The 13,489-nt window shown below is 47.5% G+C and overlaps 1 pseudogene; it reads left to right on the top strand.

Annotated features, from left to right (window-relative positions):
* The first annotated feature begins 6,257 nt into the window (after positions 1 to 6,257).
* On the top strand, positions 6,258 to 13,014 carry LOC144116244 (uncharacterized; annotated as a pseudogene).
* Positions 13,015 to 13,489: the final 475 nt, after the last annotated feature.

Below are 13,489 nucleotides of genomic sequence, written 5' to 3'. Positions count from 1 at the left end.
CGTCGCAACACCTTTCCTTCATCTCCACTATTCTTATTCGGCGATTTCAATTTTTCGAACATAACATGGAATACCGACTCCCCTTTAATGTCCCCGTTCTCTTCTCAAGGTGGCGAATTTTTAGATGTGTGCTCAGTATTCTCGCTAGTGCAATTTTGCACACAAGCAACTAGAATAACTGACAGCGCGTTGAATGCACTAGATTTAATCTTGACAAATCGATCTGACATAGCCTCACCTATTACATACCTGCCGGGCATCAGCGATCACTTGCTAATGCAATTTGACAGTAACCTAGCCCCTCCAATTTCTAATCGAAAGAAAACAATTATACGCGACTACAACAAAGCAAATTTTCATGCGATAAATAAAGAGCTGTCTCTTTTTATCGATGTTTTCCTTGATAGCTTTGATAACCGTAGTGTTGAAACTAACTGGAGCATGTTCACAACTAAAGTCTCCCAACTCACTGAACAATACATCTCTCAGCGCACTGTTACCACCCACTCAAACGCTCCCTGGTACAATAATCACATTAAGCGCTTATCTAACAAAAAGAAACGCCTCTATCGCATCGCAAAGCTCTCCCCAACTAGTGAGCGTTGGGCTTCGTATACGGCAGCTTCCAACACGTATGTTCAGGCGCTCAAAGACGTTAAAAAGCACTTCCACTGGCATGTTCTGCCCTCTGTTAACGACCAATGTGAAAAAATTCTGGCGAGTCATTAATCCTTCCACCGATGATAGCATCCCTTTATCCGACCCGTTAGGCAACCCCGTTCCTTCCGATATTTGTGCCACGATTCTGAACCACGCATTCATTGACAACTTTACAGACATGTCTGATGTACATATGCCACCAACTCACCACTTCAACTATGTATCCATGCCACCTATAGCTGTTGCTATTACTGGTATCGATAAGCTTATTGATGCACTCAATGTTCATTCCGCTCCAGGTTACGACTGCATTAACCCAAAGTTCTTAAAAAGCACTTCAGCTTATTCTTCCATTATACTAACCAAACTTTTCCAGCAATCACTTGACCAATCAACGCTGCCTACCGTGTGGAAAATAGAAAAGGTGGTTCCAGTCTAAAAATCCGGCAGCAAAGCTTCCCCAAATAATTATCGTCCCATATCCCTTACCAGTACTTGTTGCAAAATGCTTGAACATATAATATTCACCAACCTTGTTAACTTCCTCGAATCTAACTCCTTTTGTACGTCTGCGCAACACGGCTTTTGAAAATCTTACTCTTGCGAAACACAGTTAATATCGTTTACACATGCATTGCATCATATTCTAGACCTATCATCATTAGCTCACTGTATATTTCTAGATTTTTCAAAGGCTTTCGACAAGGTATGTCACAAACTTTTACTTCAGAAACTAAAACAACTGAATATTGACTGTAACTTATTGAAATAGATTGAATGTTTTCTACTTAATCGCTCACAATTTGTTTTTGCTAACGGTTTCAACTCCAGTTTTACCGAGGTGTCTTCCGGGGTTCCACAAGGTTCAGTTCTTGGACCCCTACTGTTTCTAATTTACATTAATGATCTTCCCTCTCTTGTTAACTCTCATATTCACCTATTCGCTGATGATTGCGTTATTTTTAGAGAAATAACCAACGCTAACGACGTTACATTACTTCAGTCAGACCTGAACACAATAGGGCACTAGTGCAAAGATTGGTTGATGCAGCTAAATATTAACAAATGCAAAGTCATGCGTGTATCTAGAAAAACTTCCGCCCCGCCTCACTACTACATTGATAACATCTCATTGGAATCAGTCTCGTCATATAAATACCTAGGCGTTCACATTTCTTCAAATCTTAATTGGTCTCTCCATACCGAGAACATAATTAAAAATGCTAATCGCATGCTAGGCTACTTACGTCGTAACTTTTTTAATGTCCCTTCGAATTTGAAACTATTGCTTTATAAAATACTAATACGATCTTAACTTGAGTATGCAACACCTGTATGGGACCCTGCCCATGGCAACTTAATTAATGATCTTGAGATGGTTCAAAATAACTCTGTACGTTTCATCCTTGCTAACTACAACCGCACAGCGAGTATAACTGCTATGAAATCTAATCTCTGCCTCCCTACACTAACATCGCGTAGAAAAGTGTTTCGTCTCGCCCTGTTCCGCAAGCTGTTTCATCATCCTGCTTTACGTGATCACCTCATCCCCTAGCCAATTTATGTATCCCGTCGTATTGATCATAATCTCAAAGTTGGAATTGTGTCATGCAACACGAAATGCTTCTCGCAGTCATTCCTGCCGCGCACCTCACGTAACAGGAACCACCTTCCCGCAGGTGTTGCTGGCATTGTAAATTATGAGCAGTTCCGCGTAGCAATAGCTAACATTGTATATTCAGATGCTTTTTAAATATTCTTGTAACCATCTGTGTTTTCTCACTGTTTTTTGTACATTTACCACTCCCCCTCTGTAATGCCACTGGCCCTGAGGGGTAATGTAAATAAAATAAAAAATAAATAAATAGTTAAAAACTTAACTACTCAGAATTAGCTAAGCAGCCGGCCAGGTAGCATATTTGAACAGTAATTTAATGCATTACACCACGGTCATTGTTACTACCAAAAGAAAGCGCTATTCTAACTCAAAAATGCCTATTTTAAAAAATTGCGGAAAGTCAGCGAAAACACCCTGTATATTGAGTTTTTTATCTCTATATTCCATCTCTCACTTTGAAAATGATTTTGTTTAATGACAGCAAACAGATTGGTCATTGCGCACCGGCGCACGTTGCATATCGTCTTCGGCGCAGTCCTCTCGAAGTGGCATGGCCGAAGCAGAGCATATGTTGTGCAGAGATTTTGCGTAATGGTCATATATTCGAAGTATTATTTTGAAAGGAAACAAAATTTGAAAAATATTGCCAAAAGCAATATTTTATTTTAAGCCGAACATTTCGAGACCAACTCGGTCCTTTCTTGAGGGGTTACTGAAATGCGAGCCAGTAGCAGCACTTTCATTCTGTTAGCGCTTGGCGAAGTCTATTAGCGTACACGGAGCGGAGCTTTTCCAGGGCTCTGTTCAAAGTCTCATTTGTCAGCTGGATATTCCATGATTGAACGTGGCTTATCTTGACCGCATTACGTTTCACGGCTGATACGTTCATATCGGAGAGCGATTCTGTGGTCGATGCGTTCACACTGCTCGGCGATGGTGTTGCCTTCCGAATTCATTGACCGGACATTATTCTTGTGTTGCCCGATTCTCTGATCAAGGCTTTTTGTCTCGCCTATGACTGAGGGCGAGCACATGAAGTATGGCATTTTGTGAGTTACATCCGGTTTTTTCTTTGTTAGGACATGGTCCTTGTGTCGTGGTGTAAAGCGGCTGCTCGTTGAAGCAGGCTTGAGACACGCAGATATGTTTTCGCAAAAAACGACAAGGATCGCTGTGCTTCTTCAAGCTTGTTCCTTTTCCCTTTGCGCCTCTAAGGCTCAACATACATCATGAACTAGCCGAACAGTTTGCTTTGTCGCACAAGACATTCTATATTTGTGATTTAAAACTGCGCTTCACAATTTTTGCTTTGTGATTTCAGCGCCAGCAGCTCATCCAGCTACGGGCCCGCAAGCTGCCAAAGGTTGCGGTCAGTGTTGTGAAGGCTAATATGACCTTACTGTCCAGCTCGATTCGAGCAAAAGAGCCTTAATTTATACAAGGCTCTGCAGAGAGGCTGCATGTGGTCTTCTTATTTGTAATCCTTACTGCATGTACTAGCTATCCTGGCTAATATTTTTCAAAACGCATTTTGCCAAATAACGTCTTCTTTTGCGATTTGCATGTTCAGATGCCATCACCGAAAAGCAGAAGACAGATGTGCAGCCCGGCATACTTTGGCAGGCGGCAGGTCAGAACTTGTGACAGGGGGGGGGGGGGGGGGGGGCGGCCATAAAAAGTGGATGGCTGAGGAGCTAGCGGGCTGGGATAGCACCTGGGCCAGCCCTCACTGTAGCCGCTCCCTCGTACCCGTGTCTCCTGCTGCAGCAGAGCCTTTGACGAGGCGGTAGAGTCCTGATGCGGCTCTAAGGAACTAATTAATCGCTTCGGCACAGCATCCACATGCCCGCCTAGAACTGCAACTCTTTGTTATGTTTTAATAAATGTTCAATTGTTAGACTTAACGGCTGGCTTTCTCATTTTAAGTGCATGTAACAATGTAGTGTGGCATTTAGAAAATCATCGCATGGACAATGGTTCCCAAATTGAAACATTCGGCACAGATGAATCTGGCAGCGCAACTCACAGAATGCATAGTAAGCAATGTTGGGGAACGACTAATGAGACTGCTAGTGAGTGTGCCTTAATGCTTGCGGTTAACAAGCAGCAGGTAAACTTGTGTTGGAAATATACGGCAGCAAGTGAGTGGCTGATGCCTGTGGAGAACAACCAGTGAACTAGCTTTGGTTGGCAACATTGGGCACCCAGCGAGTGTGGCTGGATGCCTGTGATAAACATCCAGTGGATAAGCTTCGGCAGGAAATATTTGATAGCCGGTGGGTTGGGTCAGCTGCTTGTGATACATACGCCTGTGAGAAACCGTGGATGGCTAATATTAAATAGCCAAGGATTGCCATTCAAGCCAATCAATTACATTGTATACCATTAATGCCTGCTGACTGAATTGCCAACGGCGTGCATTGGCTCAAGCACTGGATCTAGTGGCGACTTAGTCAGATGCATTGTAGGCCGCTATTGGAGCCAATTCTCACCATTATTCGACCAGTGCCGGGTAATTATCATCGTGCGGCTTGGGTTTGGGACGTTAAACCCCATAAACAAACACAAACCTTCCTTACCTCCCATTCTATGACCATACGGTCATGGAAACCAGTCCATTTGAATTCCATGCCAAGGCTAGGGTGGCTAGAATATGAGGTGCTAAGACAATGGCGGCCGCCACTACTGACTGGGGGTGCTCCGCTGAGCGTTCCTGCCGTGGGGGAATATACGGCGCTTCCGTCGGGGGCGCCGTCAGCCTGGCCAGTCGTAGGCCACGGCGCCGCTCAAGGTACCGCGTTAAGGTACCGCTCAAGGTACCTCTCAAGTGCTGCTTAGTTTATATCGCGTTTCTTTAATAATTCTTCAAAGTTGGTGGCGTGAGCAGCTGTCGCTACTTCATGACACGCTCTGAAAGATCATGTCAACACCGAAGAAAAAAAACGCAAAGGTGGTGTTTTGTGCCAGGTTGCGATGGGGGCTACACGTCATGCAGATAAAAGGTGTCTCTCTTCCGCATGCCTGCCTGCAAAGATGAATTTCAACACTGGGAACGTGCTGTTCGAAGGGCCGGCAAGCCGCTGCAATAGAGTTCTGTGGTTTGCGAAACGCACTTCGACGCAAGGTACGTGTCCAAGTTTGCCTTAAAAGCTGATGTTTTAACAACCCGATGCGACGAACGGGCCATGAGGGTAGTTATAGTGAAGAGTTCCAGAATTATTCGGAAGATTTAAAGTTTTTTAACGTCCACTTACATCGTACAGTACACGAGTGCATTTTGCGTTTCGCCGCTACCGAAACGTAGCCGGAATTGAACCCAGGTACTCCCTACCGCGGTGAGTAGCAGTTGCGCTTTCGTGTCGTTGTGCTTAAATCCGGGAATTTTCCTGTAACAGAGGCTAAGCTCACTTTTTTAAATTACGGCAGGTTCATCATGAGACACTTCGTGCTCCTTGTGAATGGAAAGTCTTCATGCCACGCGATGTTCTTGCAATGAGAGACGGCGCTGTTCGAACAAATTTTACAAACGTTCCCATATAAGTACATGAATAAAAGTCTGCCGAAAGAAACGAAGAAGAAAGTGAGACAATACCCTTCCGTGCCTGAAAAAAGTGCCGCAGAGATCCTGACAATTCGCCATGCGAATCGGTTGATCTCACTCGATGTGACGAAGTATCTGTGAAGCACTTCATTTCTAGCCGTCAACTACCATCAAAATACTGGTCACTCCAGACGTTCCACCACAGAAATGTAGTGTGTTACCAACCAGTTGGATATCATAAAAACAATGTACCTTCAGTTGTCTTCCACAAGGTAGCTGTATTTGAAATCCTGGAACAAACCCCGCGTAGCTGTACTATTTTGCTGGCTGGCCAACTTCACTGCCAGCGTACTATTGAGTCTGAGCAAGAGGCTCAAGAGCTTCTGGTGTATGCGGAGAAAGACTCTGTATGTTATGAGGCTGAAAATACTAGCGAGTTCTAGTTACTAGATGTGTCTGGCTCCACAACACATCCTCGACATGGTCTGCATTCACTGCATGTGATGGATCCATGTCACACGCTTTGTTCTTTTTGGGCACATGGCGCTTATTCAAACATCACATGTTAGGTGCGTCATGCTTTACGCATTTCTAGTTTCTTTCGCAGATGTGTCGACTCAGATGCCTCAGCGGTGTTTGACGTGCAGAAAAGGACGAATCCTTGTGGCCCGCTTGCTGCGTTTGAAGAATAAAACGTGACGCCCACTGGTGCTAACTGCAAGAAGGCGACTGAAATGTGCTGTTCATACTTCGAGACGGCGAAAGAGGATAATGTTCTCCCTGCATGAAGTCGTCCGGAAGTTAACAGAAAAAAATTCGTCTATAAAGAAAACTGGTTTTGAGGCCAAGGTAAGCTAAAGCACTCCTTTATAACTGAGATAGTAAATAAGCATTCCTCTGCGTTTTTCTTTTAGATCAAGCAGCTTCCGAAAAAGCAGCAGTGTGCAGTGCGAGCATGCTTCGAGACATCAAAGATGCGATCCCTGCGAGGATATCAATATGAGAATTCGTGGCTCTTGCAGTGCATAATCTTAAGGATGAAGAGCCCACGTTTGTATGAGAGTTTGAGTGCCCATAAAATCCCTGTACTCCCCAGCCGTGTGTGTCTCCAAAAGTACATCAAGCGATGACACTACGCTTTTCCTATATTGAATATAGTTTAACAATACCTACCTTACATTAGCAGGAATTCAGAGCATCTGTGGCGACACATTCTGCGCATATTTCCGCTCACCCTAAACCTTGTTATCATCCGGCTAAGCCTAACACTGCCACACGCTGCACAGCGTTACCGATAAAACACAGTGCCACCGCTGCGTCATCCAAGGCATGCGTCACCGACGGTGGCTACAAAAGCAGGCTGCCCGGCTGGAAATAAGGGCTTTTCTTCCTTCCGCTACCGAGACGAGCGTAGGGTTGGTTTGCTCGTTCGCAGCCATCGCTAATCGAATAAACAGTTGTTACGTGTTTGTTAGGATTCGTCCTTCAGAAGAAACGACATCCCACATCTGGTGACCCGGACAATGGACAAGAACGCATCTCCATGGACGAGCAAGAGCAACAGGTTCAGGAACGACACGGCCGACTGAAACATTTTATGCAGCAGCATTCTGTTTGCTCCGCTGATGACGTCAGAACCCCGACAGACAGTATCTCGCACGCTGCCCGCACTGCGTCTGGCGGGTCGCTGTCAAGCTTCCTCCGTTTTGGCCGGACTCGCCCGAGGTATGGTTCGCCCAAGCCGAGGCACAGTTCTCCCTTTCGCACATTACGCAAGACAGGACCCGCTACCGTTATGTCATCGCCTACCTCGATGCCCGCTACACCAACGAGGTGCGGGATATCCTTGCCAACCCAACAACGGCCAACCTTTGCGAACACCTCAATACTGAACTCATCCGCCGCCTGTCACTCTCGGAAGACCAGAGGGTGCGACCACTACAGTCCGTAGAACTTGCCGAGCGCAATCCTTCGCAGCTCCTCCACCACAAGAGAGCTCTCGCGAGGCAACATGAAGTCCAGGATTCTTTACTGCGAGTACTTTGGCTTCAACGTCTTCCACCGCGCGTCCAGGCAATTCTATAGGCTCAGCTTACGCTACGTCTCGACCAACTTACTGGGATCGCTGATCGCGTTATTGAGGTTTCTTTGCCGCAGTTGCCGCCCACTGTACAGAGCCTGCGCGCCGTATCGACGATATCAATAGATGGCTCAGCTGTATTCAATGACGCCTGGATCAACACTTGCCGACGCGCCACCCGCAAAGCCGTGACCGTAACACCACCACGTCGCAGCAGCCTGGTGACGACCGGTGCTAGTGGAGGCCGTCGCATCTTTGTCACCGACGAAATTACAGAGCAGCGGTTCCTTGTCGACAGCGGTTCCGACATTTGCTGCTACCCACGAGCCCATCTACAAGGTACCCGTCCTCCTACGTCATTCGAGCTCAGCACGGCAAGCCGGTCCCTAATCAAACCTTGGCTCACTGCGCTTGCACGTCCAGTTTTAAAACCTACGCCGCGGCCTTCATTGTAGTTTGTCATCGCCGACGTCATCGAACCAATCATCGGCTAGAATTTTTGGCCTCACTAAAACCTCCTTCCGGACTGCCGCCACGACCGTCTCATAGACACGACAGCGGGACATTCTCCGCCAGGACAGCAAATGAGTACCCACCAGCCAAGCATCAGGCCACTCGGTGATGAGAATAATTCACCGTATCATGCCATCCTCACCGAATTTCCCGGTTTGAGGCGCCATAGCGGGTTTCCACGTGATATGCAGCACACTACTGTGCAATACATCCGGACCATCCCAGGCCCCCCGGTTTTCTGCCGCGCCCGTTGCCGTGCACCGGACCACGTGCGCTTAGCCAAAGCAGAGTTCGAAGCCATGCTGCGCGAGGGAATCGCCCGCCGCTCCGACGGCCCATGGGCCTCACCAGTTCATGTTGTCCCGAAGAAGACCGAAGGCTGGCGGCCCTCTGGGGACACACCGTGCCCTCAACGCCCGCACTATTCCGGACAGGTACCTCGTTGAACACCTACAGGACTTCGCCCATCGCATTTCTGACCGCCACGTTTTCACCGCGCTAGGCTTGGTGAAGGCCTACACGCAGGTGCTCGTCAATCCGGATGAAATCCCGAAAACGGCAATAATTACATCTTTCGGATTGTTCGAGTTTCCCTTCATGAGCTTTGGCCTGAAAAACGCTGGACAAACCTTTCAACACTTCATCGACGAAGTCGTCCGCGGCCTAAAGTTCTGCTTCGTCTATCCAGACGACATATTGTTCTTTTTCCGTAACGCCAACGAACACCACACGACCTTCGTCTACTTTTCTGACGCCTCGATGACCAAGGCCTACTCGACAATGTCCCAAAGAGCAGGCTCGGCGCTTCAGTGGTTAAATTCCTCGGTCATGAAGTTTCATCAGAGAGAACTCGACCTTTGCCTCAAGGCATCTCAGACCTGCAAACTTACCCCCAACTCACCACACCTAAAGACCTTTGCCGTTTCCTCGGCATGCTTTATTTATTTAATATTTTGTTTATTTAAAGATTTTGCGATCTAGTACAGATCATAGCAGGGTGGGAAAAACAAACAAAATGCAAGCATATAAACGCATTCAAATTCATAACATTCGCAGGTATTTTTCAAACACCAGTAAAGAATTATGATTAACAGTCCCACTATTAAGTTGGTTTTATTCAGTAATGAGAGTTGTAAAAAAGAGCACTTAAATCAGTTATTTCGTGCGTTAAAAGGAGTCATTCCTGGCGATGCCTTGGTGTCGTGCTATAATCTGTGGAGTAAGCAAAACAATTAGACGTACTAACTTTAAAATTACCTTTTATAAGCTGGAGGAAGAACTTTAATCGACAAATAGGCTGCGCTCAAGATCTGGGGGTAACCCGCTTCGCCTCACAATCTCACTTACAGATGCACGGCCATATAAGTTAAAAACAAACCTAGTTATTTATGCTGCATTCGATCTAAATTCCGAATGTTTGTTAACGTGGCAGGGTCCCAGATGATCACAGCTTATTCTAGTAACGTACGGATGAGGGAATCGTACGCCAATAGACGAACACTAGGTGGGGAGGACTGTAGTTAGCGCCTCAAGAAAAAGAGTTGCCGCATTGAATTTGCTACGACAGCGTCTATGTGTTTTGACCACGAAAGGCTGTTAGTAATCCATAGGCCCAAATATTTATGCTCGGTCACCTCTAATAATGATATGTTGTTAGTACCGGAAACAAAGTGAAGAGGTATTTTCTTATAATTTGCATAAAGACGGGTTTTTGTTTCAAAATAATGCACATCTGCAATTTGCTGCACCACGCAACCATCTGCGCTAGGTCATTATTTAGACGCACCGGGTCGTCAACTGAAGACACCACTAGATACAAACTACAGTAATCCGCGTACAGCTTTAGGCGGACTGAAAGATCTGCCCCAATGTGATTACCAAACAATATAAATAAGAGGGTCCCAAAACAAATTCCTGGGGGACGCCAGATATAACCCGGACAGTGCTAGAAGAAATATTGTTTAGAGTGATGAATTGACACCTGTTCGCGAGGGAAGCTGTACTCCATGTTAAGTATCCGGTTGTTTTTAATATATTAACTTAATTTATGAATTATTTTCTTGTGTAATACTTTATCAAACGCTTTGCGCGAATTCATGAATATTGCGTCTGTTTGCTTTCCCTGAATTTTCGACTGAGCAAAATAATGCAAACATTCATCTGTGTACCTGTAGAAAACTGTACTTGCCACACGCAGCTGACTACCAGGCAACTCTCCATGTTGCCTTGGCTGGTCTACGAGGAAACCAACCCGTCACACTTCTCTCTCATCCCGTGCCAGAAGCTCCTTTGAGGCTATTCACGAACGCCTGTAAATTCGCCGTCGGCGCCGGCCTTAAGCAACGCGTAGACAACACCTTGCATGCCATGGAGTTCTTTTCCAAGAAACTCTGAGCTCGCGAAACGACCCCTACAGCGGCAAGTCCCACTAAAGAAACCACGACCCTCGTCCCGTCGAGTTTGCCAGCTTAGTAGAAAGAACTTCTAGCGATATACAAAGCAGTTCAACACTATCCCCACATTCTCGAAGCACAGCACTACACTATCTGCACCGACCATAAACCTCTCACCTACGCCTTCTCTAAACGCCGCGACAAACTCCCGACGGTCCAGCAGAACCAGCTCTCGTTCATTGCCCAGTTTACCGCCGATATCCAACAAGTCAGCAGGAAGGACAACGTGGTCGCCGACGCGATTTCACGTGTGGCAGCTATGAGCTCTTCGCAGATAACAGCTGAGGTCATCGCCGAGGCTCAGACTACGGACGTCGAACTACAAGAACTTCTTAAGGACGGGTCCTCACTAAAGCTGCAACAAGTCCCCACACCTGGATCTACTGCGACTTGTCAACAGCACGAAGCAGGCCTTACGTGCACCTTTCCTGTCGCCGTGGCCTCTTCAACGAGCTGCATAAGTTCAGCTATCCCGGCATACGCACTTCTACACGCCTCGTGGCCGACCGCTATGTCTCGCCCTCCATGCAGCGCGATTGCCGCACCTGGGCGCGCTCCTGCCTTCAATGCCAGTGAGCTAAAGTCCCCAGGCATGTCCCATCACTGCTCGGAGCATTCCACAGGCCCCCTGGTCGGTTTCAACACGTGCACCTTGATATCATAAGGCCCTTTCCCCTAGCTGGACCCTATCGCTACTCCTCACCGCCATCGATCGGAATACTCGATGGACTGAGGCATTGGCCCTCGAGGGAATCACCGCGGAAGACGTTGCCTCAGCCTTCTTCGCCGGCTGGATTGCTCGCGTCGGGCCCCCTCGCCGCGTCACCACCGACCAAGGACGACAGTTTGAATCGCACCTTTTCTTGCTCCTCGGGCTCTCCATCGGGTTCAACAGCTCGAGGAACACCAGCTACCACCCCTGCGCGAACGGGATGATCGAGCGTTTTGAACGACAGTTCAAAGTAGCCATCATGTGCCACCGAGACTCAAGCGGGCTCGAATCCATCTCAGCCGTCGCCCTAGGTTTTCGCGCCAACTTCAAGCCGGACATTCAAGCTACACCCGCAGAGCTCGTCTACAGGGAGCCACTCCGTCTCCAAGGCGAATTTCTTGCAGTACCGCCATCTACCACCGTGACGTCAGATCCCACCCATTTCGTCTCCCGGCTCCGACGCACCATCGCTGCCCTCCGCCCGTCACCTGCAGCTCACCACTGTAAGACTGCCCCTTTCGTCTTCACGGATCTGGCAACGTGCACGCGCACTTGTTCCGCGACGACACCGTCGGCAGGTCTTTCCAGCCACCTTACTGTGGACCCTACTGAGTTCTCCATCCCGACGACAATACCTTCAACCTGCGCGTTAACGGGAACGCCTTCCGTGTCTTTATCGATCGGCTGAAGCCAGCCTACATCGATTCCGCCGAACGAAGGAATACCATTGCACTCACAGGCGTCCATCCACAGCCCCAGACATCGCAGCCTTCTTCTGTCGCTACACGCTATAGACGTCGGGTACGCTGCACAGATTTTTACCAGCCCTTAGGGATCTCCATTCCGTGGAGGGGGTCGGGGGGTGGTGTGGCGACACACTCTGAACATATTTCCGTGCAGCCTCCGCCATGTTATCATCCTGCCCAGCGTAACACAGCCACACGTTGGATTGCGTTACCAATAAAATACAGCGCCACCGCTGCGTCACCAACGGTGGCTACAAAAACAGGCTGCACATCTGGGAAGAAAGAGATTTTCTTCCTTCCGCTACCGAGACGAGTGCAGGGTTCGTATGCTCGGCCGCTGCTATCGCTAATCGAATAAACAGTTAGTTTTTATGTTTGGATTGGTCCTTCAGCAGAAACGACATCCCACACATCTGATGGTTCTAGCCATAAACTTCTGGAGTGTGTCGAGGAGAAGGCAAGCGAAATGGATGAAATAAACAGTCATGGCGGTTTGGTCATAGACGAAATGAAACTTTCTGCCCACTTGGATCTGAAATCTACAACGGATATTGAGGGCTTCGTGAACCTTGGGCAGCTCGCCGGAGCACAAGACAAGCATACAAAAGCTGATCATGGCCTTGCTTTGTATCAGCCTTCCGTCGGAAAATGGATGCAGGTCATAGGTAATTACGACTCATCAGAGCACTAATGTTTTTTGTACTTACACTCACACCTGCTTTCTCGATTTTTTCTGGTGTTTTTTCTTCCAACGGGAACGTCAAGGCACCGACGCTTGCAAAGATAATTTTGGAGGCATGTCTTCAGTGCGAGCAAGCTAGTCTGCATGTGGACCGCATCTGTACTGATGGTGCATCATAGAACCGTGCCTTGTGGCATAACATGGGTGGGTGTGGAAATGCTAAACATGTGCGATGCAAGGTTCTACACCCATGCGACAAGCAGCGGTTCCTGCATTTCATCTCAGATTTCCCACATTTTGTGAAATGTGTGCGAAATACTATGATCAGTCACGGCTTCAACACACACAAACCCTGAATACGCATGCTACTTTATTTTCTTTATTATATGAAACGTTGAGCAGCTGGTAAGCGTCCGGTTTAACAACCGTTATAAAATCTTACAGGCTCACTGGGAACATGTTGCAACGATATGGAAGGTTGACA

This window comes from Amblyomma americanum, chromosome 1 (assembly GCF_052857255.1).
Source record: "Amblyomma americanum isolate KBUSLIRL-KWMA chromosome 1, ASM5285725v1, whole genome shotgun sequence".
NCBI lineage: Eukaryota > Metazoa > Arthropoda > Arachnida > Ixodida > Ixodidae > Amblyomma > Amblyomma americanum.
The sequence above is the reverse complement of the archived record's forward strand: the minus strand, read 5'-3'. Positions and strand labels throughout refer to the sequence as shown.